This window comes from Eptesicus fuscus, chromosome 21, assembly GCF_027574615.1.
Source record: "Eptesicus fuscus isolate TK198812 chromosome 21, DD_ASM_mEF_20220401, whole genome shotgun sequence".
Lineage (NCBI taxonomy): Eukaryota > Metazoa > Chordata > Mammalia > Chiroptera > Vespertilionidae > Eptesicus > Eptesicus fuscus.
The window spans coordinates 6,833,417-6,859,609 of record NC_072493.1 but is presented as its reverse complement, the minus strand read 5'-3'; the positions used below and the strand labels follow the sequence as shown (position 1 = coordinate 6,859,609).

General features: G+C 60.4%; 1 protein-coding gene and 1 long non-coding RNA gene across 2 annotated transcripts in view; one reads left to right on the top strand and one right to left on the bottom strand.

Annotated features, from left to right (window-relative positions):
- The window catches only part of ZNF536 (zinc finger protein 536), a 151,273-nt gene that overhangs the window by 24,174 nt on the left and 100,906 nt on the right, over positions 1–26,193 (bottom strand). The gene's annotated exons all lie outside the window — the stretch shown is intronic.
- On the top strand, positions 6,704–9,632 carry LOC114230947 (uncharacterized). Its single transcript, XR_003616941.2, has 3 exons — positions 6,704–6,985; positions 8,157–8,225; positions 8,682–9,632. It is a non-coding gene; the product is annotated as an uncharacterized LOC114230947 (long non-coding RNA).

Here is a 26,193-nt window from a genome sequence, read left to right as displayed (position 1 = left end):
AGATTAAAGAAGCCTGGGGGTGGGGTGGGGGGGGGGGATTGGCAGCCGAGACAGCCATATGCCACTTGACCCGGCCCGTGAACCTGTTGTTCATTCCAGAGAGGGGATTACGGCGTCACTTTTAGTAACCCCCTTTTCATATGGAAATTTCTTTTCAGAGCAAAGATCTGTCTTTAATAGCATCACCCTAAAAACATGCCTATTTCTTAATTCCCTGATCACGGACATATAGATTTTTTTATAGTGTCTGCGAGCATACATTAATGTTAATTTCTCCGGGCCCCTTTGTATTTTGTTAATGTCACGGTCTGCGTTAAACCTTGCCAAGTTTCTTAACTGTCATGTTAATTCCAAGACCTATTCTGCATTCTCTGACATTTCAGGACAGAACAAGGCGGTAAAAATAGATTAGAAACAGCTTAGAAGTATTATAAAACCTAGGGCCTTGCAGATGGCGGAATTAGGTCTGCGGAGTGGAAATGGAGCGACGCGAAGCACAATAATATTAGCCAAGTCCATTCACCGCGAAGGTAAATATTTGGAAGGGCTCGCAGGACGGCGCTGGGGGCACGCGGGAACCCAGGAAACGCGACACGTTCTGTCGCTTTCAGCAACTTATTGCCGACGAGCACCTCCTCCTGACACGTCGCGGGGTGACCAGGTTTGCCCTGGATTTTGTTCGGAGTCAGTTCAAAGGCCACGAACACTGTGACAGGCCGCGGGCCGCCTGCAGGTCCCCAAGGGGAGGCCGGCGGTGGCTGCCCTCCGATGGTCACAGGCGGAGACACTCGAGGGACAGAAGGAAAGTCGGACCCGTTTTCTTAACCGGATGGGCAAGCGCCCACCGCCCTGGCGCACTCTCCATTTCAAAGGCCCGCTGCGGTCTCGGGAAGTCTCAGCCCCGTTCCCGGGGAGCAGGATGGAGTCGGGGTTAAAAGTGCTTTCTTCCTCCCCCAGGGGAACTAGTATTTGTGTGTGTGTGTGTGTGTGTGTGTGTGTGTGTGTGTGTGTGTTTTAAATCCCCTTTTCCTTTAAGGAGGCCTCATTATTCCCATCGTCCTCGCTCAGCCCATGAGGCACAGTCCACATCCCGCCAGGCCCCTCCCTCCCCCTGTTTCTGAGCTCTCTCTCATTACCGCCGTCTCTTTCCCACAGCCCCGCTGGCGGCTCACACACAACGCGGCATTAACCCGGGCACCGGCCCTCCGGCCCCCGCTGACCCCCTAAGACGCTGTGTTGAAATGATAATTGCTACACTCCTCGCCGGAAAACCAGAGGGAAGAGCCCCCCGTCAGTCACCACAAGGTATTATCTGAGGCCCCGTATTCAGAACTCACAGATACATTAAAAAAAAAAAAAAAAAAGAAAAGAAAAGAAAAGAAAGAAAGAAACACACACACACACAAACCCGCACTCACCACCCTGTCCCCATCCATCCGCGGGAGGGGCCTCAGTCGGCAATTCTTTTCAGCTGACATAATCCAGATTGATTCGTTCAGCAGATAAAATTCAGGCCACTTCTGCCCTTTATGGGAGCAACATAATACCCGTCTTTATTCGGTAACAATGTAACCTAATGGGAGCGGAATGTGCAAAATGAGTGATCTTAAATTACTGGGCCCCGCCAGGGCCCAGCACAAGCTGTGGCTTAATGCACAAAATCATTAGGCCCCGATTACTGGCGCCCTCTGCGCCCCGGAGGTCAGGCTCCGCCTGCGGACGCTATTTTCGGGGCAGAAACTCTTTGCTAAGATCTTGATGAGGACCGTGTTCTGGGGGGGCCCAGCCCAGGAACCACAGCTGAGGGAGAGCTGCCGTCGAAGGGATGCTGAGGTCGGGGTGCGGGGGGGGGGGAACCTCTGGTGCTGCCAGTGGGTGAAGCTCTGGTCTGGGAAATGTGCAGAAGATTCGGGAGAAAAAGGAAAGCATCGAGATAATGACTCATCTCCCATCTCAAACCTGGAAGTGCCGGCCGGGCGTTTGGCTGTAAATTCACCCGCTCGTCTTCCTCTGCATTGCTATCGACACTGAGTGGCCAGATGATGATGCTCTCTGAACGCATAATAATCTGGCCACTCAGTGTAGATCCTATAGAATAAAAGGATAATATGCAAATTGTGCCCTCGACCAGGAGTTCGACCAGCAGGCAGGCCGGCCAACCGCCCATGTCCCCTCCCCCTGGCCAGGCTGGCCAGACCCCACCCATGCACGAATGCATGCACCGGGCCTCTAATACATATATATAAACACTGAGTGGCCAGATTATTATGCGGTCAGAGATCATAATAATCTGGCCACTCGGTGTATGTTTTATACAAAACGTGTGCTTCCATATCACGACCTGTCACTAAGTAAGTTTTCCTGTGCACAACTCTGTGTGCATAACAGTATGTTTTTAAGAAATTTATGCTTCAAACTATACCATTTCACTAAATGTCTGTTCTACGCATAATGATACATGTGTAACTACGTAATGTTTTCATAGCACTTATGCCTCCAGCCCTGGCTAGGCAGTTCAGTGGGTTAGAGCATCTTCCGGACACGCCAAGCATGTGGGTTCGGTCCCAGGTTAGGGCACAGACAGAAATCAACCAGTGAATGCATAAATAAGTGGACCCCCAAATCGATGCTTCTCTCCCTTCTTCTCTCTCTGAAACCAACCAATCAATAAAATGATGCTCCCACATATATTTCCCCAAATATTTTACTAAGTATTTCCTATGTGTAACTATATAATATGCTTTTATAAAATGTATGTGTCAGCAGCTAACATTTCACCAAAGGTTCCCCATTTCACCGCCTTGGGCTCTGGCGACACGGTGTCCTCCGGGGGGGGGGGCCCTGGTCGGTGTCACCCACCCCTGTCCTTGGCATGCCGGCTGCGGGAGAAATGTGGTGGTTACAATTTGCTTAGACGCACCCTCCTGCGAGTCAGCGTGGTCCTCGGATAAAGGCCCAGCAGCGGACTCGCTGGTGAGGGTGAGCGCACCTGTCGCATCCATAGGACACACGGATCCCTCCTCGGCCTCCAGAAACCTCGCCCCCGCCCCCCCGCCCGTGCCAGTGTGGACAGGACGCTGCCCTGGTGGGCAAGGGGCCCTTTGCCCAGATGCATCCTTTTGGGGTGACACACCCCGAAGCTTCCCCGAACCTTGCTCTGCACCTGCTAACTTATGATCCCTGTCAGATTCCACACGTGGACGACACACTGCCATGGGGAGAGATAGCGTGGAGAAAAGCAGCTGTGCGGGCCCTTACAGACCTAGGGGTGCCTGAGAAGATTCTGGAAAAGTGAACTGGGGAAAACCAGAGCAGAAGAGACTTCGCTCGGATTGAAAACCTTTTTCCCCTCGCAAGGCCGAGCCTCATGCAATTTAATTTTTGCTTTTGAGAGCATCGCGGTCTCTTATCTTGTTTAAATAGAAGACTTCCCCCCGGCGAGTCCTCGAGTCACCCGGGGCCTCTGAGACGGCGCAGCCGCGCTCCGGAACACTGCGCTCGCGTCTGGACCTGCCTGTGTTTGGCCAACGCGGGCGCTAAACGAAGCCAGACGTGCACAGGGTGAGGGAGCGTGTGTGGGAGGCAGAGACGGCATGTGTGTAGCCCATGCACATACACGCACACCCACACGTGTGAAATCACCCTCACAATGCACACGTACACACACACATGCATGCACATATCCAATGCACACCCCCACATACATGTGTACACACATGCATACACCCACACACACATAAACATAAACTCATCTACAAAACCAGCATCATTGGAGCCCCGTCATTGGAAACTCACACCATCTGACATATCTGCATGTGATTTGCGGCCTCCACTGTCAATCAAGAGAGCACACGTCCAATAGTCAGGCCCTATGGCCTTGAAAGTTTCAATCAATGGGAACCTTTCAAAGCTGAGGCTTCACAAAGTTGTATCAAATATGTATTCAATGAGAAGGTTAATTGAATAATTGATTACTCAGTAACAATTAAGTGCTCTCTGGCTATCTCTGGGAGACCTCGAGATACAATGTGGTAGATATTTATCCATTTATCAGTTACCACTGCATCATATATTTATCTGAGGCCCAGAATCCGTGTCTTTCATTTGTATATTCTGACATCAGAGTCCCCAGGGTGGAACGAGACGGCTATTTTCCCGCCATGACCGAGGACGGAGAGAAGGCAAGCGAGTGGCCCGGTTCACCACCTCGCTCGCAGCCTTTCCCGGCATCAGGAACAGCCTGAGGGACAAGTCCACCCCGCCCGCCAGGAAGACACGCTCCGGAGTGCAGTCAGGCTCACGAGGGACCTGTGGCCGCGGGGACGACACGCTGTCAGCTGTCCCCGCCTCGCGGTATCGGCAGCAGGCGCACCTCCCTTCTGCCTCGTTCCTTTTCAAACGCGGTGGCCCTCCCGAGACAGAGAGCCAGCCGCCATGCTCCCACTGAGGAGTGGGGTGGCCCAGCCCGTCACCATGTGTTAGCAAGTCCCTATTGTCAATGGCTTTTCTAAAAGGGGTGTCAATCGAGTGTTATGAAATCACCACCTGTGCACACACCTGCACACACTTGCACACACCTGCATGCACCTGCTCACACCTGCATGCACCTGTACACGCTTGCACACACCTGCACACACACCTGCTTGCACCTGCACAGGTCTCTGAGTCGGTGGGGCGGGGCCAGGAGACCTGACCGTGCTCTTGAGTGATCACCGCACACTCCCGGCAGAGCCCGCGTCCGTGAGGAGCGTCAGCCCTGTTGCCCGGAAGCTCAGAACGTGTCTAGAGGGAAGACTGCGCAGGCCCCACGCAGGAGGCGGTCAGGCCCCGACTCTCCGCTCACACCCACGATGGGCTCGCCGACCGAGGGATGAGCAGCAGACACGGTGCTTCCTGCAGCGCTGCCGCCCGGCCGGTCTGCCTTTCACTCACACCTCAGGCCTGTGCCTGCAGCCACGGCGGCCGAGGGGGCGAGGGGAGGCCGCCCGGGAGAGCACACAGGGAGGACCCCGGGCCCGGCTGCACCCCAGGAGCCCAAGGAGGGCAGGCCCAGGAGGGGTCAGCAGAGAAGCCGAGGAGGAGCGGCGAGGGAGGCAGAAAGAAGACCCTGAGACAGTGCCCGCGAGAGCCTGGCAGGGGCTGGCAGAGCTTCCCAGGGCCCCCGTGGACGCGGCTGCCCCTGGGCCCCCCTGAGTGGCTAGGGCCCTGGCTCAGCGCGATGACGTCGCCGAGGTGGGAGCTAGTCCCCGCTCATCACTTGAGGCAGAGGTGTTCCCCTGCAGGACGGCGGCCCCAGGAAGACCCTGCCGCTCCCAGCATCCACCAGTCCAACCACCCGGGATTTCACCCCTGAACTCGGCTCGGGGTTCCATGCGGACCCTGGGGAACAGCGTGGCCCAGCTGCAAGCAGGCCCCGGGCTCAGAGCCACCCACGCCAGGTCGCTTCCCCTCCAAGCACCCGGTCCTCATGCAGAAACCCAAGCCCGGTCACGCACAGCAAGGCCGGGACCAGTGGCAGGGACTGTCCCCGTCGGGCGGAGGCCGAGCGGCTGCTCCTGGCAGCAAAGACCCTCTGATTCCACCCACAACCCGTGCCGTCAGGGCGACAGCCGTGGGCGCGAGGGGGCCGGGGTCTCTGTCCTCCCCACCAGGGGCTGACGGGGCTGGGTGAGGCCACACCAGGCGATGGCCACAGCCATGGGTTCCGGAAGTGACCGAGACATGGGAACTGGGCTGGGGGGGGGGCGGGGCGTGGAGGGGACCCTGAGCCAAGTTCAGGGGTGAAATCCCAGGTGATTGGACTGGTGGATGCTGGGAGCATCAGGGAGGAGGAACGCACTTTTCTGTAAGCGCGAGTGAACGTGCCGACTCGGGGACACGCCTGAGCTGCCTGCCAGTGCTGTGGCCACGCCTGGTGTTTGTCCCCAGGGAAGGGGGCTCCCAGCCCTGCCCCCCAAGCCCCACACCTGCACCACCAGCTCAGCCTGCTGTCTGAGCTCACCCACCTGCTTGTTCCCAGCAGGATGCTCCCACGGGTGGGGGGGGGGAGGGGGGCAGGAGACCTCTCATTAGAATGTCACAGGCTCTGTGGCCTGCGGGGACAGGGGTGGGGGACTGCACCACAGACATGAGGCAGCCAGCGTGCTGGGGAGGAGGGTGGGCTCAGATGTGGAAAGTTCCAGGTTCCTGAAAAGTCGGGGGCAGCGGCCCCAACTCTGCAGACGGGCATGCGGGCCTGGTCTCAGCGCCAGCGCCGGCAAGAGGAGCCGTGAGCCTGGGAAGCAGGGGGCGGGGGGTCCGCAGGGAGGGACCGCCCTTTGCAGGTGCCCTGGGCTGTGAGTGAGATCCCATGATGTTCATGCTTGCAACCAACTGAAGGCAAATGTGTCCATTTCATGCAACTCACGTGAACCCCGTCTGGGGCGGCTCCACCCCGGGCCACCCCTGAGGTCCCACTGCCCGCCCCCCCGGGGCTGCGAGGGCGCTCACCCCGCCCTCCCGCCGCCGGTCAGCTCTGCGGAGCCCTCGCCGTGCGGATGGGCGGCGGGGAGAGGTGGGCACACGCAGGGCCGCGGGCCTTAGCAGGAGCCGAGGGAAAGGCCTGAGCCCGGGCCTTCCTGGACCCACGGAGTCAGAATCTGCGTTGTCACGGGGTCCTCCGTGACCTGCCCGCATTCTAGACCCCGAGGAGCAGGGGGTGCAGAGGGGGGACCCGGACGTGGCACCGTCCCCCTCTCTCTCCGCCTGACCCTGCGGGGCGACAAAGAGTCCCCGCCTGCGGGAGGGGTGGCTGCCCAGGCTGGAGCGAGAAGTGGGTTCCGGAATCACTCCCCACCCCCCAGCAGCCTCCGTGCCACAGACAGCTGCCCGCCAGGCCGCCCCGCGAAGCTCCAGCCGCACCAGGAAGCCACTCGGCTGGGAGCCCAGGAAGGAGGACGGCGGCATCGCGGGACCGTCTCTTGGGGAGCGGCCTTTCATTCACAAGGTTCTCGCTGCGGGCTCAGCCCTGAGCAGGGCAGGCGGGCCTGGGACAGGGGAGAGTCCATGGGGCGAGGGTGCCGGCGACGGGCTCGGCAGCCCCTTGAGAGGCCGGGGACTGTGGGAATGTGTGGGCTCGCGGCTCGGTGCCGCCTCTGCGACCGTCCCAGCGCCCAGGCCCCGTCCGCAGGGACCGCCCGTCGATAATTACAGAGCACACGGCCGGGGGCGCCCCCTCCACCCGCGACACTTGCTGGCGTCAGTCTGAGCGCAAATGCGATTAGAGCCGAGAGCTCCATTACCGACGCCAATAAGCGGCCTCAGCAGAGACTCGGAACGACTTCACTTTTCTTTAGGAAAATAGGAAAACGGGATTATCGCGCCGACGGGGAGAGGCGCGGGACGGTGATCGCGTTAGGAGAGCCGCCCGCGTGAGCTCAGGTGGAGCGGCTGTGTGTGGCCGCGTAATTGCCACGGGGCCGAGGCCTATTTCACATTTTATAATGAGCATTAAAAGAGTTTGTGGATCATTACTCTATATGAGTTCCAAAGTTATTACATAAAAGCCGAGAGGAGCGGGTATAAATTACCGCTCCCCCCGCCCGGCCTCGGTAAACAGGACGCGGAGACCGAGACGCCCGCCGGCGGGGCTCAGGAGAAGGGGGGACTCTCCCGGCATTTGAGGGGAGACCCGCCTCAAGCACTTGTACCAGCTCTTCAGAGTTTTTTTGTTTCTGTTTCAAAGAAATTCAATTGAACCACGAGCTTAGGCCACACACACAAAGCTCCTGTTAGCACAAAAGGGACCCGGCTCGCAGACAGGCCGGCCTCCCAGCTCTCCCTGCCCTGCCCGTGGCCCAGGGTCACTGCAGGAGTCTGCGGCTTCTCCCCACGGCAGGGGTTTAGCGCCCCGTGCTTAGCAGGCTCTGCAATAATTATTTACTTCCCAAAGGGGAGGGCCCCTCTTTGAAATCCGAAAACGCAGCATCTTTGCAGAAACGAAAGAGTTGAGAATATTCGGAGGAATTTTTTAAATGTTGGGGAGACGGCCGTCTGCAAACTCGGTTGGGCGGCAGCGTGTTAATGGAACACGGTTCACGGGGCAGCCCCCGTCCGGAGGAAAGTGGGTGCTCTTCCTCGGGCTCGGGCTGAGCCTCTTTTTTGTGTTTGAATCCCAGCATTCTGTGCTGCTTGGAGACCACACCTGCCGCTGCCCTGGCCCAGCTCGTGCTCGAGAAGAAGTGAAGGTCAGGAGAGGCAGCTGCACAAACAGAGTCAGGGCCGGGGGAGCCACCCCCGGCGTCCCCGTGAGCACACGGCCCGTGGAGGGGCCGCGGACAGGGCTCGGACGAAGCACAGGGCCAAGTTCCCCAACAGCTCCCTGGGCCGGGCCTCCCTCACCCGGGCCCCGGCCTCCCTCACCTGGGCCCTGGCCTCCCTCACCCGGGCCCCGGCCTCCCTCACCTGAGCTCAGCCGTCCTGCTCTCTCTCCCCTGCCGAGGGAGGGGGTGCAGGCCTCCGAGGGTCCTGCCCAGGCCCCTTGAGGGCCCCCTACCTGCTGCATCCCACCAGGCGCCTCCCTGCCTCCCCACGGAGCAGCTGTGGGTGAGGCTGTCCCAGCAAACACGTCTTTGGGAGGGTTTGCAGGTCTCCGCGGAGGCCTGACTGTGCTGTGCGTCAGGTCTGCCTCCCCCGCTTCACAGCCACTCTCACGGAGCTGCGACACCGACACGGCCCCGAAACAGCGCGGCTTCCCGGCGCCCTTCTCCGCGCCCATCCTGTCCGTGGCCCTCGCCTCGACGGCCAGCGCCCGCTCCCCTGACGCACGGCGCACCTGCCCGGCCTTCCGCTAAGTATTTTTATAGGGGAGGGTGCTGCAATTTGACCTGGACTGATTTCTCCCTGGATGGAACCGAGACCAGCACGGCAGGGACCCCGAGCAACTGCGTGAGTGCAGAGCGGATCTGCTTCCACGCTTCTTCAAGACGATTCCACGTCACATTTCACCTGTTCCTGCAGGAGCGCGTCTTACCGACACCCAAAAAAGATGCCGATTTACAACGAGGCAGGAAAGAAGCTCTCCCTGGTTCTGTACAGAAGCAGGAATCCGGCGAACGTCTGAGATGTGGGCCATGTAAGCACACAGGAGGACCCCCAAGCAAAGTGTGAAAACACACACAGACCCACAAGGCCTTGGGCACGTTTCCTACGAGACCAAGTTCAGGGGAATCTTGACGGGACCCTCGGAACTGCCCCTCGGAAGCCAAGCCCCACAGTGACATTCAAGGGGTCCGGGCTCCTTCCCTAAACTGAACCCCGCTTCTCTCCCCCTGCCCGCCCACCCGCCTCCCAGTCATCAGGCCCCGCGCCCACATCAGACTTGGAGGCGCGTTCCCGCGAGGGCCACTAGGGGGCGCCCGCGCCGCGCGGCTCTGGCCGCCTGGCACGATGAAAACATTAATTTGCGATGAGATAATTTTTGACGTAAATGTAAAATGGTGCCCATTCGAACTCAGTAATGAAGCATGGTGCATTTCTGCAGCTCCTAATTTGACTAGTTAAATGACTCCATTACGTGTCTAACAGACAGAAGCAAATAATTTCTGGTCAGTTGATGTTCACTTACCCGTATCATTTTTGCCCTGAAAAATAAAAGTCTCCACTCCACCATTCCTTTGTCTTAGGGCCTTTTTTTTTTTTTTTTTTTTTTTTTCCTCTCTTTTCTTTTCTTTTTGGTTAAGACTTTGAAAGCAAATATACTCAAAGAATCCAGACGAAAGCAGTACCCACGAGCCACTGACACGCGCACACATCAAAGATCCCTACGAGGAGAGCTGGACCGGGGTCACCCCGCCTGCGTGACTCCCACCGGAGCCCGGGAACTCGGGTCCGGGGGTTCAGGGTGGGCCTGGGCTTCAGAGGAACAAGTGTCCATCCCTCACGTCCAGGGTCCTCCTGCGCCCCCAGGGCTGCCCCGGCTCCCCGTCCACGCGGGCACACAACTTCCAACACGTCTGGCGCATCCTCGGCAGGGTGCGTGTTACCATCGCGACAAAAAACGCTGCTTTCACAAATATCGAGTGAAGAATAATTTTGCCCAAAGGAGGGGGGGGGGGATGGTTAATATTGAATCTTAATGCTCCTCATCTGAAGGCTTTTTTCTTCCTGCTAAAAACAAGTGGAGAATGAAAGCGTATCGGCTTACACACAGTGCATGCATATTAGTGAGACACAGCTGCGTGCGGCCCCCTCGTAAGAGCCGTATGATTAAGTTATGGGGTATCGTGTCCTCGGCGCTCCCTTCCCATTGGTCACCTTGCGCAGACAAAAGCTTTTTCGTTTTAGGTCTATTAGATGAGAGAGTGTCCGGTTCTGGAAATGTGCAAGCAATTACGACGGGGGCACCTGTGTCTGCTCTCGCTTACCACGTCCGTGGGGACCGCGCCTCTGGGACGGGGCTCGCTGTCCGGGACCGCTGTCTGCGGCCCAGGGACGCGGAGGGAGACAGCGGGTGCTGGGCCTCAGATCTCGGGGAACTCCGGGACTCCGGGCCCTGGCCCCGGGCAGGGGCACAGCGGGCTCTTTAGTGGAGAAATAGCGGTTGGACCAGGGAGGAACCCCACATTCGCAGGGACCCCCTGCCATCCTCTGGCCACCGCTGTGCCGGGTCGCCTCCCCGGCCGGTCCACACCAGGCATTCGGTTGTTCGTAAGACAACATTTGGACTCAAAGAACAAGTGTGTGGTGTTCATTTTCCCCCAAAGCAACATGCTATCTGACTCAATTAAATGCAGTTTTTAAAAACTGGCTGGAGAGCATGTATGCGCTGCCTTTATTAAGCTTTTAAGATTTCCAGTACCCCCGGGGGTGCAGATCCCGGCCCGCGCTGAGCGGGCGCCCCGGGCTGTGGAGGGCAGGTGGCAGCGGGACTGAGTGTGGCTCAACCTTCCTGTTGAAATGTCTGACTTGTGCCATTTCCGGGGAGTGGCCCTGGGGCCCCACGCCTCGGCCCACCGTGTCTGTAGGTGAGGGCCCGCCGTGTCTGTGGGTGAGGGCCCGCCGTGTCTATAGAGCTGTGTCTGTAGGTGAGGGGCCGCCGTGTCTATAGAGCTGTGTCTGTAGGTGAGGGCCCGCCGTGTCTGTAGGTGAGGGGCCGCCGTGTCTGTAGGTGAGGGGCCGCCGTGTCTGTAGGTGAGGGCCCGCCGTGTCTGTAGGTGAGGGCCCGCCGTGTCTGTAGGTGAGGGGCCGCCGTGTCTGTAGGTGAGGGCCCGCCGTGTCTGTAGGTGAGGGCCCGCCGTGTCTGTGGGTGAGGGCCCGCCGTGTCTGTAGGTGAGGGGCCGCCGTGTCTGTAGGTGAGGGCCCGCCGTGTCTGTAGGTGAGGGGCACGGATGCTGGGAAGGACCTGGCCTCCGATTGGTGTCATTTGCAGCCTGAGCCGCGTGGGCACAGATCCGGGCTGAGCAGCCGGAAAGGAAACCAGGTCAGCTGGGAGGGAGTAGCCGTCTGGGAGGCCTCCGTATCCCGGCTGGGGTGTGCGACGCGGGCCCCAAAACCATGGGGGTGCCCCTTCCCCAGGACAGCCCTGTGGTCTGTGTCCTGGGAACGGGTGAGAGGTAGCGCATCCCTTCGGTGAGTGAGTCCCTGACAGCCTGAGGCAAGAGAGACCCGGAGGAGGGCCCACCCCCCGGGAGCAAGGCCCACACCCCCAGAAGCAAAGCCCCTCGAACCCACAGGGAGCAAGGCCCCCCGAACCCCCAGGGAGCAAGGCCCCCCAACCCCCAGGAGCAAGGCCCCCCCACCCCCCCAGGAGCAAGGCCCACCCCCCGGGAGCAAAGCCCCTCGAACCCCCAGGGAGCAAGGCCCCCCGAACTCCCAGGGAGCAAGGCTCCCCAACCCCCAGACGCAATACCCCCCAACCCCCAGGAGCAAGGCCCACCCCCCGGGAGCAAGGCCCACCCCCCGGGAACAAGGCCCCCCCAACCCCCAGGGAGCAAGGCCCACCCCCCGGGAGCAAGGCCCACCCCCCGGGAACCAGAAGGCAGGTGAAGGGGGACATCCTGGCTGAGCTGACACCAGAGGACAGGTTTCCAAAATGCCACCCAGGAAGCTTTGCAGCTCCCTCAGAACCAGGGGAGCACCTCCTCCAGAAGTTCTCAGCTTCCCCGGGAAGGCGGGGTCCCCGGGAAGGCGGGGTCCTCAGGAGGGCAGCCTTGGGGAGGCGCTGAGGGCATCGGAACCAGTTTAACCCCCCACCTGGCCGCTCTCCCACCTGCACTGAACAGGTGATGCTCTGGCCTGGGGCGGCCAGGTGGGGCCAGAACCGAGATTCCGGCGCTTTCTGTGAACACGCCAGGCGCACGGTGCAGAGATCCGGGCGACTGCTGAGGAAACGAAATGGAGGCATTTGCCTTGGTGCCCAGAGAGGGGCCAGAGCAGGGCCCTCGGCAGGCAGGCGTCTCCGGGGCGGGGGGTTGGGGGGGCGCCCCCAGCAGGACAGGCGAGGGAGACACTCGAGAGTCTGAAGGCCGACCCTCGGGACCAGGGGAAGCGGCTTCGAGGCGAGAGCAGCAGGGACACCGGGGACGTCAGCAAACACCCTTTGGAAATGCCCGGGGACACGCAGACGCCGTGGCCAGGCCCTTACGCAGCCCCTACATTTAATGAGGATGGGGGCGGGGGGAGATGAAACCCCAGCGAGCCCGACGTGAGCAGGGGAGGAGATACCGGAGCCACTAATCAGCGACAAAACAGGGAGAGTTACGATTTAATTAAAGATATTCAGCATGGGTTCACAAAAGGGAGATCATACGTAACAGAACTAATAGAATATTTTGAAAAAGTAACAAAAAGGAATTGAAGAGGGAAACCAAGGATATAATTTACTGGGACTTGGCGAAGGCGTCGGGGCCGCTGGCCCACAGGCTGCTCTTGGGGGGGTTTGGGGGTGAGCGTGGGGGGACGGGAGCCGTCTGCACGGAGCTCCGGTGAACGCCGCCGCCGAGGGACCAGGCCTCCGCGGGGACTTCCTCGGTCGGAATACTTTTAAATTAATTTTTTAAAACAGCCACGCCGGCCGGGCAATGCCGCGCCTGTTTCAAAGGCCACTCAGGATGAAAAGGCGCCAAATGAAGGCCGCGCGCTCGCCTCCGGAATAAAATCAACAGCTGCCCCGGTTACCACGGGAGCAAAGCCGTCCTTCAGAATCGGACTTAAAACAGAAACGGCCCGCCGGCCGCGTGGCCCCGTGAGTGAGCGCCGACCCATGACCCAGGAGGTCAGGGTTCCATTCCCGGTCAGGGCACGTGCCCGGGTTGTGGGCTCCATCCCCAGTGAGGGACGTGCAGGAGGCAGCGGATCCATGGTTCTCTCTCCTCATGGATGTTTCACTCTCTCTCCCTCTCCCTTCCTCTCTCTCTACAATCAATAGAAACAAAAAAGAAAAAGCAGTGTCCACTACAGCCTCTCACTCTGTTTTCACAATGTCAGCCCTGGAGATGCCTGGTCTTCAGTCCACTCGTTACGAATGGAATGGCAGCCGCTGCAGAAGCGGGCTGAGCGCTGGAGAGAAGGCGCAGGCTGACGAGGGTGTAGGTGGGGTGGGGAGGCAGCCTGCCCACCCGACCTGGGCAGCGGGTCCCGCATCCAGTGCGTCCCTGGATCGCCACCACGGACACGTGCTTCTTGCCCAGGTCAAGTTCAAGCTCAAGTGCTCAGGTCTGGGCCCCGTGGCCTCTGACAACATACACGCATTTTAAGGGAAAAGGTGTATGTCAGAGATAAAAAAAAAAAAAGCTTGCCAGGAACTCGGCCCATTCCTTACTCCCCCCATGTTCCATTCAAGCAAATTTGGGTTTTTCTGCTGTTTCCTGAGGCCCAGAAATACATGTTCTCCCCGGCATCGACGCCAGCACCTGCGAGGGGCCAGCTCATAAAGGGGTCGCGGGTCACCTGGGGTCGCTGTCAGCCCTCCAACCCCACGCCCCCACCCCAACGCTCCTCTAGACACACCGGTTGTCCCCCCAAAGCCCTCCCGCCCCCAGGACCCCGGAGCTGCCCCCAGCAGCCCCTCCCCGGGAGAAGAAGGCTTTTCGAAGGGAAACGAGGGTTAAAGTCCCTGCGGGCACCCTCTCCTGAAATCAGTCCCTGGGAGCCACCTGTCAGGGAGACGACGTGAACTCCCACACGGCAGCGGGGACATCGATGGGAGCGAGGCGCTGCCTGGACGGTGTAAACGTGTGGGCGCCCTGATGGCTAAGGCATCACCGGCACACGTGTGACCGCCCAAGCAGCCCCCGGGCGTGGCTCACGGGGCCCCTCCCAACACGAACGGGGGTCCGGGGTGTTCCCACCACTTCCCCTCCTCCAGCTACGTGTGGAGGTTCGGACGAGCCCCCCACGAACGCGGTGACTTGCCAAGTCCAGTGGCTGTTAGTGGCGCTCAGCGGCCGGGCTGTGGTTAGACACGTGACTCAGAGGAAGGGCCAGACACGTGACGTGGCGGGCAAAGAGGGGCCCCCGTCCCCGGTCGGGGTCTCCAGGACCTTGAGAAGTGACCGTGCTGCCCACTGCACACGCCGGATTAATTCGCGCGAAGCCGGTCTTACTGACGAGGTCAGGTCAGTCACGACAGCCACAAACAGGGCCCCAATGGGAGATGTGACTTCTGCGCCACCTGCCTTTCCGACGCACCCTCCGGGGCTTTGTGGTGGCGACACCTGATGCCGAGGCCACTGGGAACCCCGGGCGCCCGTGTGTCCCCCAAGAACGGGACATCAGCCATCGCAGCCCGCCTTCCCCTCACGTGCCCGCCAGACCCCGTCCCGAACTGCGGACCCGCCGCTGAGGGTTGGGGAGGTGCCTGCCCCCAACCCGCCTCACCCCAGACAAGCCCATGCGCTGTCCCCCCAAACCCACCCCAACACTCGCAGCCCCAGTCCCCCCTCTCCCGGTGAGCCCGTCTCCAAAGGTACCGGCAAGAGCAAGCGTACAGAAACAGACATTTACCCGCACACTTTGTACACGGGACGGAGCTGACGTGACGTGGGCCAGGCCGATGTGCGTCGCAAACAAGCTTTCTGACTTGTAGGCCCACGGGGTTCCCGCCGGAGAGTCTGTCTAAACTAGGACCGACTGCCCGGCCGTGTGGCTCAGTGGTGGAGCGTCGACCTACAAACCAGGAGGTCACGGTTCAGTTCCCGTCAGGGCACAGGCCCGGGCTGCGGGCTCCATCCCCAGTGGGGGGCGTGCAGGAGGCAGCCAGTCCATGATTCTCTCTCCTCATGGACGTTTCTCTCTCCCTCTCCCTTCCTCTCTGAATCAATAAAAATATATTTTTAAAAAGTAAAACAACTAGGACTGCGCTCACAGAGCATCGGAGATGAGATTCGGAGTCACAGTTCGGATGACCCGGGCCTGGCAGCGGCCCCGTCAGTCAGCCCGTGGAGAGGGAGGAGCTGCAGCGCCGCCCTCACGTTCTTCTCCAAAGGGGCTTCGCCGCTGCTCACGCGCAGCCTGTGGCCTCTGGCTGGTCCCCGTCCTCCCGGCCCCTGGCGATCGGTCCCTTCCCGCTCAGAGCGCGGCTCCCTGAGCTCGCCACCTCCGGCCGGTGCCGCCTCCCGGGTCCGGGGCCTGAGGGGAAGTGCTGCCCACTGAGGAGTAAATGCAAGACGTGGGATTAAGTTAAAGAGCAGTGAAGGACTCGTGACCCCGACGCAGTGGCCCCCTGCCGTGAGCGCCTGGAGAAAGAAGCGGGTTCCGGGCACAGACGGGGCCGCGCGCCCGTGTCCTATGTGTAAAAACGGGGACAAGCGAAATAGTCACAACGGGAGAAATGACCATAAAACCCTAAACAGGACATTTTATCAGCGCCATAGTGCGCACACAAAGAGGTAATGATATGAGGAAATGGTCACGTTGCACATGCACATTACATATGTATTACTGCAACGTCGCACGTGCAGTGCGACCATAATTATGTCAGGGACTGGCCCGGGAAGCCACCTGAGGGCGCACACAGCGATCCGTGGCGTCTTCATGCGTGCCCATGCGGCCCAGCACAGACTCCGGCATAAAACACCATCTCCGTGGGCCTCGGGTGAGAAATGGGTGCTCTCTCCCATGCCTCCCGCTGTCTGTGAAACGCTGGGCTCGCCCAAGTCCCCCGTGTCCCCCACGGGAGGGTCCGCCCAGAGCACGGGCGGTGCCAGGCCTGCCCTCCTGCCATGGGGCCCCGGGCGGAGCAGCTGGAGGCTCTGGGGCTGAGAACAGAGACAGACGGCTCAGATCTGAACCCCGACCCTCCCATTCGTCCATCATGCCTCACGTTGCGGGTCCTCGGTCTCAGGGAGTCACCTCGTCCCGGGTTTGGGTGTGCTGACTGAGGGAGGGAGAAAGTCCTCTTTCAAAGCCCGGAACAGCGCTGACAGCCGAACAGAACCACCACCACGCCGGCTTCCGTTCATTAGGAAGATGTCACTTTCTTTCCACTTCTGACTGCGGCGGGCAGGCTCCTGTCAAACCCACCACATGTGTGTACATGTGTGTGTACATGTGTGTACATGTGTGTATGCACACATGTTCGTGTGTTTCACACGTGTGCATACCGGTGATTGTGCACACACGTGTGTGTATCCATGTATATGTATGTTTGCCTGTATGTGTGTGTGCAGTGCACGTGAGTGTGTGTATACATGTGTGTTTCCCTGTGTGTGCATTTTCTTATGTGCACACACGAGTGTGCATACATATGTGGTGTACATGTGTGTATGTTTGCCTGTGTGCGTATGTGTATGTGCATGCATGTGTGTGATTATTTCAAGCATAAGAGAATTATCAAAGAGCCAGGACTTAGGGGCCTGGATTCGAACAAGAAGGGAACTGGTCGCTGAGCCGGCTCCCTCGCCCTTCAAGGCTGCTGAGACGCTGAGCAGAATTCTCTCCAGGCCCGGGGATCAAGGGCACAATTAGAATTCGGGGCCCAGCAAGACGGCAGGTTCCCGGTAACCTCGGTGCATTTTCAGCCGGGGCCCTGCAGGGAGGGACCCTGAAGAGTGAGAGCAGACAGTCCGGGTGCCCTGATGTGACTGCGACAGGGTTTACAGCTGACACACGGCTCACCTTCCATTCCTACTCGGCCGTGCCCACCTACAGCCTCAAGCGACAGACAGTTAAAAAACACAATGCTTGACTTCGGTTAAAAATTAAAAAATTACCAGGCATATGGAAAGAAGACCCCATGAACACAAGCAGGGATTAAACTCCTTAGAGTTTAAGAGTCATAGACTTTAAAATAAGACTTTACATTTAAGAAAATAGACATTCAAGAAAATAATGACAAGGCAGAGACTTTTGGCAGAAAATTAGAATCTTAAAGAGAAACCAACTGGTCACTCTAGAGCTAAGAATACAGCATCTGAAGTTAAAACTGAGCGTTTCTGACACGTGGGAGAATCGCATGTGTTGAGCACACTGGGGTGCCCTTGACCCTGATATTTTCTCTCAGGAGACCCGTCTAGAGATGGTCACAGCCACCGGCAACACGCTCAGCGCACACGGGGCCCACGGACGCGCCGTGTCCTCACTGGCTGCCAGGAGTGAGCCTGCAGCCACCACCCAGGAAGTGCTGGGGGGCGGGCAGCGGGGCCACGGCGTGGGGAGCAGGGGTCCCGGAGGACAGAGAGGAGGCACCCACGCTCTCCACTGGCCTGCTGCACCGGAACCCCCTCCGAGTGGCGCGTGGGGACCTGTGCACCATCTGCTGTGGGGAGTGAAATGGGAGCAGGAGGGCCGAGCCCCCACGCAGCCCCAAGGGTGCCATTCCCCCGGCTGCTCCTCCTTCGGCCCTGCTCTCTCGAGTCCACACTCCCTGCGCCCCACGGCTCCGCACGGGCAGCCCCTGCGCCCTTCCCGCTACCCGCACCCAGCCAGGCGCCTGCGGTGAGGGCCGCTCGGGGCGCGGGCAGGGAGTCCCCTCGGAGAATGCGGAGCCCTACCCAGGAACCGGAACCGCACGCTTTCCCTCTCTTTGTCAAGATAATAATAAACACAAAGCAACAACGACATCCAATAAATGCTCAGCTCCAAACAGCCGATGGGCCGTCTTTCCCAGGTGCCCGCTCACCAAAGCACAGCCGTGCCAGTGCTGAGCCGGCTCCAAGGCGCCATATGCCGTTCTTTCCTTAGCCTGTGTGGGCGGGCCCTGTGAGGGGAGGCCCTGCGTGTTTGGCAAGGCAGGCGGGGACACCAGCAGAATGTGCACACGCACACATGCACACTTATGAGCACTTACACAGACTCACATTCAAAGTCATCCACACACGCACACACACAGTCACACACACATTCAAAAACATTCACACATACGCACACACACAGTCACACACACACTCAAAAACATTCACACACACACATATACACACACACACTCACACATATACACTAACACATGCACATGCCCACTAATATGCATTCACACACAATCATATACAACAAACTCACACACATTCAGAAAGATTCACACTCACACACTCACACACACACACACACACACACACACACTCTCACACACACGCCACGCCCACGGGTGTTAAATGGAGGGACCGCAGCGAGACAAGCACAAACCCAGGAAATCCATCTCGGGGCTCTGGGTTGTCCGTCGTCAGCGGGGGACCTGGCTGCCAGGAGACACCCCTTGCAGATGCGTCGGGGGCGCCCGAGGAGACCCGAGAGCGGAGCCCGCCCCTCCATCCGCGATGGGACGCGGTGCCCAGGCCAGGCCCTCCCGGCTGCGGAGCACGAGGAGGCTGGGACGTGGCAGGCCCTCTCCGGGGCAATCTCCTTCCTCTTTCTTTTTCTCTTGACGGGTATCTTAAGCTCGTCAAGTTCCTAGCCAGAGCTTCCCAAGGCGAGTGCGGAGGGAGCATATGGCGCTCGCCCGGTCCATATGACTGGCTGAGCGTCGACCACTACTGTTGATACAATATATCACTTTCTCCTCAATATTATGACAGCATTTGTCAATGAAAATTAAATTACTGTCAGACGTATCCTGCTAACGTACGGCGCAGGCCTCGGAGCGCGCCAGCACCGCGCCTCACGCCAACGGGACCCCGTCTCGATGCCCAACCGCGACGCGGGAGAGAAAGACGCCGGGCTCCGGTGCAGGCAGGGCTGCCCAGCCGCACGGGAGCGGCGCCCACCTTCCTGCGGCCGGCGGCGGGGCGGCCCGAGGGGGGCGGGTGTCCGCAGGGCGCACGCCCGGGACGCGGTTCCTCGGGAGGGGAGGGCACACGGGCTCCACGCATGTGCTGGTGGGACGGGAAAGGGAGCCGCAGGGCGCTTCCGATTGGAGACGGACAGGCCGCGGCCGCCGCCTGGGAACGGTTAGAAGCGAGAGGGGCTGAAGGTCCTCCGCGCGTCCATCCGCCCGGCGGCCCCCGCCTGCGCTTCGGAGTCTGAGGTCAGAGACCTCGCTGGGCCTCCCCAACAGGAAATGAAGCGCTTCCTCAAGGCCCACGTGGACGCGACCCCTCTTCGCTTCGACCCGCTTATCGGGTGTGTTTGGGAGCCCAGGGCGCCGGCAGGACAGGGGCAAGGGGACATGGTGGGCCCCGGGAATCACGGTGCCTGGGTCTGACAGGGCTGACCTTCCATCCGGGCCTGCATCCAGACCCACCCACCCTGAGCCCACGCGGTCAGTCCTCCCCCAGCTCCTAAAAAGATACCTTGGGCCCGGCCAGCGTGGCTCAGGGGTTGAGCTTCGACCTATGAACCAGGAGGTCACGGATCAATTCCAGGTCAGGGCACTTGTCCAGGTTTCAGGCTCAGTCCCCAGTAGGGGGCGTGCAGGAGGCAGCAGATCAGTGATTCTTCTCATCATTGATGTTTCACTCTCTCTCCCTCTCCCTTCCTCTCTGAAATCAATAAAAATATATTTTTTAAAACACCAAAGATAATCTGATTGAGTAGAGAGCTATAGAGAGAGAGATACTGTGATTTTAGCCCCGTGGACTCTCCCATGGGCTGTGTCCCGGGGGCTGTGTCCTGTGGACTCTCCCGTGGGCTCTGTCCCGTGGGCTCTGTCCCGTGGACTCTCCCGTGGGCTCTGTCCCGTGGACTCTCCCGTGGGCTGTGTCCCAGGGGCTGTCCTGGGGGGCTGTGTCCCGGTGGGGACGGGCCTCCTGGGTGTTCTGGGAGGTCATACAAGCCTAAAAAGCCAACCACAGCACCTCTTCTTACAGGAGCCTCCAGCCTCGGCCATGCCCTCGACGGCTCCGATATGAGACGTGTCCTCCCTCGAGGAGAAGGTCCCATGTCACACGGAGCGCCCTGCCAGGGGCTCCGGCTAACAGGAAGGACGTCTCAACCACAGACGCCCTCGCGGCCCGCCACCACTCAGGTGGGCCCCACGCCCCCACCCCTGGCCCTGAGGGTGGGCGGTGCACGCAGGGCCAGCGGTGGCATCGGGAGCCACCTGGTGTCTCCTTAGTTGCTAAACAGAACCCTGACGGGCCTCTGGCCCCTAAGGCAGGATCCAAAGCCTGCAGCCTGCTCCGCCCAGCGGGGCAGGGTGGGGGGGCGGGGGGCACAGCACCATCTTCCCTCTGCTCTCGGGAGCCTGCCTGTCCCTGGAGACGGGCCCACAGCCCCCGGCGGGCGGGGCAGCGGGGCGGCAGGGCCAGCCCTGGGCTGCAGGGCCTCAGCACAGCCTGGCGCCGTCCCGGGCTGGCAGCCCGACTTCCACCCGACTGTCTTCCCCACACAAAGAGGGCAGCCTGGCGGCGCCACGGAAGCCAGTGTGGGTGGCAAGGTGACTGCACATTTCAGCTCGGATGCGCCAGCGCGGGGCTCACACCTGAGCACCAGATGCTCCGAGCAGATGGCCAGGGCGGGAGCGCCGGCTCCGGGAGAACCAGCCACGAGCTCGGCCCCAGTGCCCACGCCCGGCCCGGCCTCCGCTCCAGACGCCCGGGCAGGGCCGGAGCCCCAGCCTCTGCTTCCAGGGGAGGATTCCAAACCCGCCCCACGCCCCCCGGCCGGCCGCAGGCCTCTGTCCACGGAGGCCTCTCCCGCTGCTCCCTGGACGGCCTGGGTCGGCCAGGTGCCTCTGCTTCTGCTCCAGAAGGTCCCAGTAAATGTGATTCATTTGCCAATTAATTGTTCAGCAAGTGGCTGGGTGAGCAATAAAGGGAGCCCCGCCGGCAGCCCCGGGGCACTTCCGCTGACCTTGGCCCCAGGGCCAGTCCTGACAAGGACCCCGCAGCCTGGCCCCCCGCGGAGGGGCGGGCAGAGGGAGGGGCGTGCCAAGGAGAGCTCCCTCAGGGCGGGTTCGATGCTCTCTCAGCAGCAGCGGCTGGCAGGGTCTGCAGGCCAGGGCTGGAAGGGGCTGGGCCCCGAGGTGCGGCTGACCGGGGCCCCCTTTCTCTCCCAACAAGCCTGTGTTCTCGCGTGCCCACGCAGACACGCCGTGCCATGCAGCTACACATGCAGGCACCTCATGGAGAACACGGGTCCCGCTGTTTTACAGACGGATGTAGCCCCCCTGCCATGTGGAAAATGCCGGGACATACCAGGTGCTCGATAAACATGTTCCATGACCGGATGGATGAGGACGTGGACGGATGGAGGTTGAGACCTGCCCCCATGCCCTTGCTTTGCACTGTTTGAAGGGTCTGTTACACATTTGCTTGCTCTCGGGTGCATGGTCTGCCTCCCTTTATTAGTGAGTTTCACAAGCACAGTCCCTGCCTGGCCAGGTCCCCTCGGGGTGCCCCCTCCCTGTCCAGGTCCCCTCGGACGTCCCCTGCCTGTCCAAGTCCCCTCGGGGTGCCCCCTGCCTGTCCACGTCCCCTCGGGGTGCTCCCTGCCTGTCCACGTCCCCTCGGGGTGCCCCCTGCCTGTCCACGTCCCCTCAGGGTGCCCCCTGCCTGTCCACGTCCCCTCGGGGTGCTCCCTGCCTGGCCAGGTCCCTTTGGGGTGTCCCCTCCCTGCCCAGGTCTCCTCGGGGTGTCCCCTGCCTGGCGCAGTTGGACCCTGGTCAGTGTGCAGAGCTGGCTGAGTGAGTGATGAGTAAATGGTGCCCTGTCTCACTCCCACCCGCTGGCCCGGCCTGAGGAGCCGCTACAACCCAGGTGCCTGCAGGCCTACTGTGCGTCTCGCTCTCTGCCTCAACAGGCGGACTTGTACGAAGAATGAGCCCGATAAGAGGGCCGGGTGGGCACAGAGACTCCCGGCCGATTCCGCGCCAGGAGCAGGGATGCAGACTGTGAGGGCTGGGGGACAGGCCGCAGACCCTCACCCTGTGGCCAGCAGACAGGCCGGCACCCAGCAGGCTCCTACTCACTAGCTCTGCGACCTTGGGCAAGTTGCTTGACCTCTCTGAGCGACCGCCCGGCAGCTATAACACGGAGAAGACAAGGGTGCCCACTCACAGGCCTGCGGCGAGACCGGAAAGGCACCGGTGCAAAGTGCCCGGCACTAGTCAGAGAGAGACAAGTCTCCCACGCCCTCCCTCCCAGGTGGAGTCTAACGAACAAGTAAACTGATGAACCAGATAGACCCAGAGACACAGAAGCATCGGACAGACTGACCCAGAGACACAGAAGCATCGGACAGACTGCGGAACCTCAGAGAGAAGGCGTGGGAGGGTGGGGGTGGGAAGACATCAACCAAGGACCTTGTGCATACGTGCCCAACCCATGGACAAGACTATAGGGTGGTGAGGGCCTGGGGCTGGGGCTGGGGGTGGGCTAGAGGGGGCCCATGGGGGAATGGGGGACATATGTCATACTTTGAACAATAGCCATTTTATTAAAAAATAAAAGTCAGTAAAGTGCCTGGCACTGAGCATGCATTTGGCGAGACCCTGCCACACATGCAGGCACCCTTCCCGGGCCCGTCACCGGCAGCTGTGGGTGCAGGCATTCAGCAGGTGCTTAAAAGCGGCTCCTGCCTGGACAGGAGCTATGCTGTGCCCTGTCCCAGCTTCCCAGGGGAGGTGGAGGCAGTCTCGGGTCCCTGTGGGGCTCAGGCGTGCGGGGAGGGGGATAGGGAGGGGCAGGGGCAGTGGGAGGCCCCAGGCTCCGGGGGTGGCAGGGCTGCTGGGCCAGCCGTGACCCGCAGCTGTGACCGGTGGCCGAGCGTCCGGCCCAGCTCTCCACAGTGGCCAGGACGAGCCTGTTGGGCTGGCGGCCAGCTCAGGTCGTTGCATTTGGCCGACAGCGTCGCCCAGAGGTGCCGGGAGGGGCGATTCATCACCGGAACCCAGTTCTCTTGTCTTCCAGCCTTTGTCCAAAAGTCCCTCTGTCACCTGGGACCCACCCATCTACCCCCCCGAGACACAGACTGGCCAGAGGAACCCAGGGGGTGAGGGAGGGGTGCTGGGTGGCCTCGGGAAGGGGTCCCGCCGAACAGAAAGCAGTGGCTCCTGACTTGGGGCCCAACACATGCAGGTATGGCCACTGGTCTGATGCCCACATTTCGGTGTGACCGCGTCTTTAAATGTCCCCGGACCCCACTTAACACGGAAGGATGGGAGGGTGGGGGCGGGAGGCACGGAGCTGTGCCGGCCAGAGGAGGCCCGGCTGCGGGCTGCCGTCCCTGGCTCGCTCCGCACCTCCTCCCGCCGTCACCTGCCCTTCTGCACGCGTCATTAAGGAACACCTGCGTCCAACAGGCGGCACGCGGGGGACAGCCCCGGGCCACAGCGGGGACACAGGCCCCCCAAGCCCACAGGGCCACTGCCGTCTCCTCCGGGCGTCTCCCTGGGTGTGAGTGGCCTGGGGCGTGAGGGACGGCAGGACCTGCTCCATAAAGGCCGCAGCCCACGGAGCTGGGACCAGGACGGATCCCTCCCCGTGCCCGTGCCAGCCCGTGCCAGCCCCGTGCCAGCCAGCTCGCTCACAAGTGAACAGCTTGTAGCCCCATGAAAACCAATGGATGGAACAAATTGTATTAAATTATGTAAAATGCTACTAAAGAGCACATTCTACCAGCGAAGAGAAAAAAATAACCCCCCGGAAAACCCTATTTTAATAAACGATGGAGGAGAACGAGGAGCAGAAATGCTAAACGTTCGTGACACTTGAAGACCCAACCCTTGGCCATAAGCGGGCACCCGGGATGGACCCCTCGCGGGTCAGCCGGCCTCACTGTCCGTGTGTCTAACCACATCTATGTGTCCAACCACGTCCGTGTGCCCAACCACTGTCCGTGTGTCTAACCACTGTCCGTGTGTCTAACCACTGTCCGTGTGCCCAACCACTGTCCGTGTGCCCAACCACTGTCCGTGTGTCCAACCACTGTCCGTGTGCCCAACCACTGTCCGTGTGCCCAACCACGTGTCTCTGCACAGCACGGGGTCCGTTCCCACCTGCGCGGCACAAACACTCGGAATTCGGGGCCCCAGACCTACGCCTCGATGACCACGCTGTCTCCTCCAAGGCCTATCCCACTCGCCCACAGGAAACATGGGTCCAGTGGAGGCGGATGCCCATTCATTCTAAACATGGGCCTCTCCCACCTGGCTGCCCCCTGACCCCAGGGATGGGACCGCTGGGCCTCTAACCCCACGTGAGGCGTGGGGGGTAAAACACACACCAGCACCCTCCCCAACAGCCGACAACGTGGAGGACTCGAGCAGGATCCCAAAACAGCTTCCCATCCGAGGGCCTGATTTCAAAAAGACTTGTGAGCCCGGCCGGCGTGGCTCAGGGGTTGAGCGTCGACCTAGGAACCAGGAGGTCACGGTTCGATTCGCGGTCAGGGCACAGGCCCCGGGTTGTGGGCTCCATCCCCAGTGTGGGGCGTGCAGGAGGCAACCGATCCATGATTCTCTCTCATCATGGATGTTTCTATCTCTCTCCCCCTCTCCCTTCCTCTCTGAAATCATTTTTTTAAAAAAATAATCCAGAAAATAAAAATTAAAACAAAGTAAGAGGTGTGAAACGGGTGCTGCTGTCCCTCCGCGAGGCAGCGGATCTTAGGTTCCCGACAGCGATGGGGGCTGCGCTGCCCGCACGTGGGTGGAGGTCCAGGCGCTGAGGCCGCGGGACCGGCTGGGGATGAGGGCTGAGCACCTTCGCTCCGGGAGGACAGGAGGCTCACGGGCCTCCCCCGACCCCGCGGGTCCATGACTCGGAGTCCAGCGGACCTTTGCCGATGAGGCTGGGATCTGCTCCTGCTAAACACATCTAAATCGTAGGATTACCCTGCCTGGGGGAGGGCAGCGGCTGGCGTCCTTACGGCTTTAATACACAGCAAAGTGCCCCAAACACCCCAATACGTCCGGGGACTCTATTCTTCCGCCGCCGAGCCCGAGGAGAGCCGCTGGAAATGCTCTCTCCGCGCCCGCCCGCAGGGGAAATGGGGGGCTCACGCCGCAGTCCCCTAAAGCGAGCTCGTTCGGTTACAAAGGCTGCGTTTCCTCAGAAGCCCCACACTTCAGCTTAATCCTCAGTCAGGGTCGCGGTCCTGAATGGAAGGGCGCTGCGCACCGTGGGGGGAGTGATTCAAACCGCTTTACTTTACTTTTTTCATTTCTCATTATTCTATTTTATATTTATTTTTTGGTTAATCCTCACCCGAGGATACTTTTCCCATTGGTTTTTAGGGAGAGTGGAAGGGAGGGGGGAGACAGAGAGAAATATCGATGTGAGAGAGAGACACACATGGATTGGTTGCCTCCCGTGCGCACCCCAACCAGGACCAGGGATGGAGCCTGCAACCCAGGGACGTGCCCTGGACCAGATTAGAACCCGTGACCTCCAGCCTGCCCCCCGATGCTCTAACCACTGAGCAAACCAGCCAGGGCCAAACCGTTCTGGTTTGAGGCACGTGGATCAAGATGAGGAGCCCGAGGACGGGACGGGGTGTGGCGTGGGGAGCAAAACCAGGCACAGGGGGTGTCCTGTGAGGCTTTGATGGTGCCCCAGCCCCTTCGGGTCCCCCCAGCCTTGGAGCCCCAGCTGCCACTACCGGCCTCTCTCCACCCCCGCTGTATGTCTGTCCTCACTTTCCTTGCTGCCAGGCATAAAAGGAAAACACAGTGACATTTCGATGCTGAGTTATGGTGGCGGCTGCAGAGAGAGTGTTTTCAGATTGCGCTCAGAGGCCACCCCCCCCCCCGCCCCCCGGGGGTGGCTTTCAGAGCACAAGGAGCGCTCCGGCTCGGGGTTCACTTCGTGGGACGATTTGTGAAGCCGGAGAGGCAACGAGACA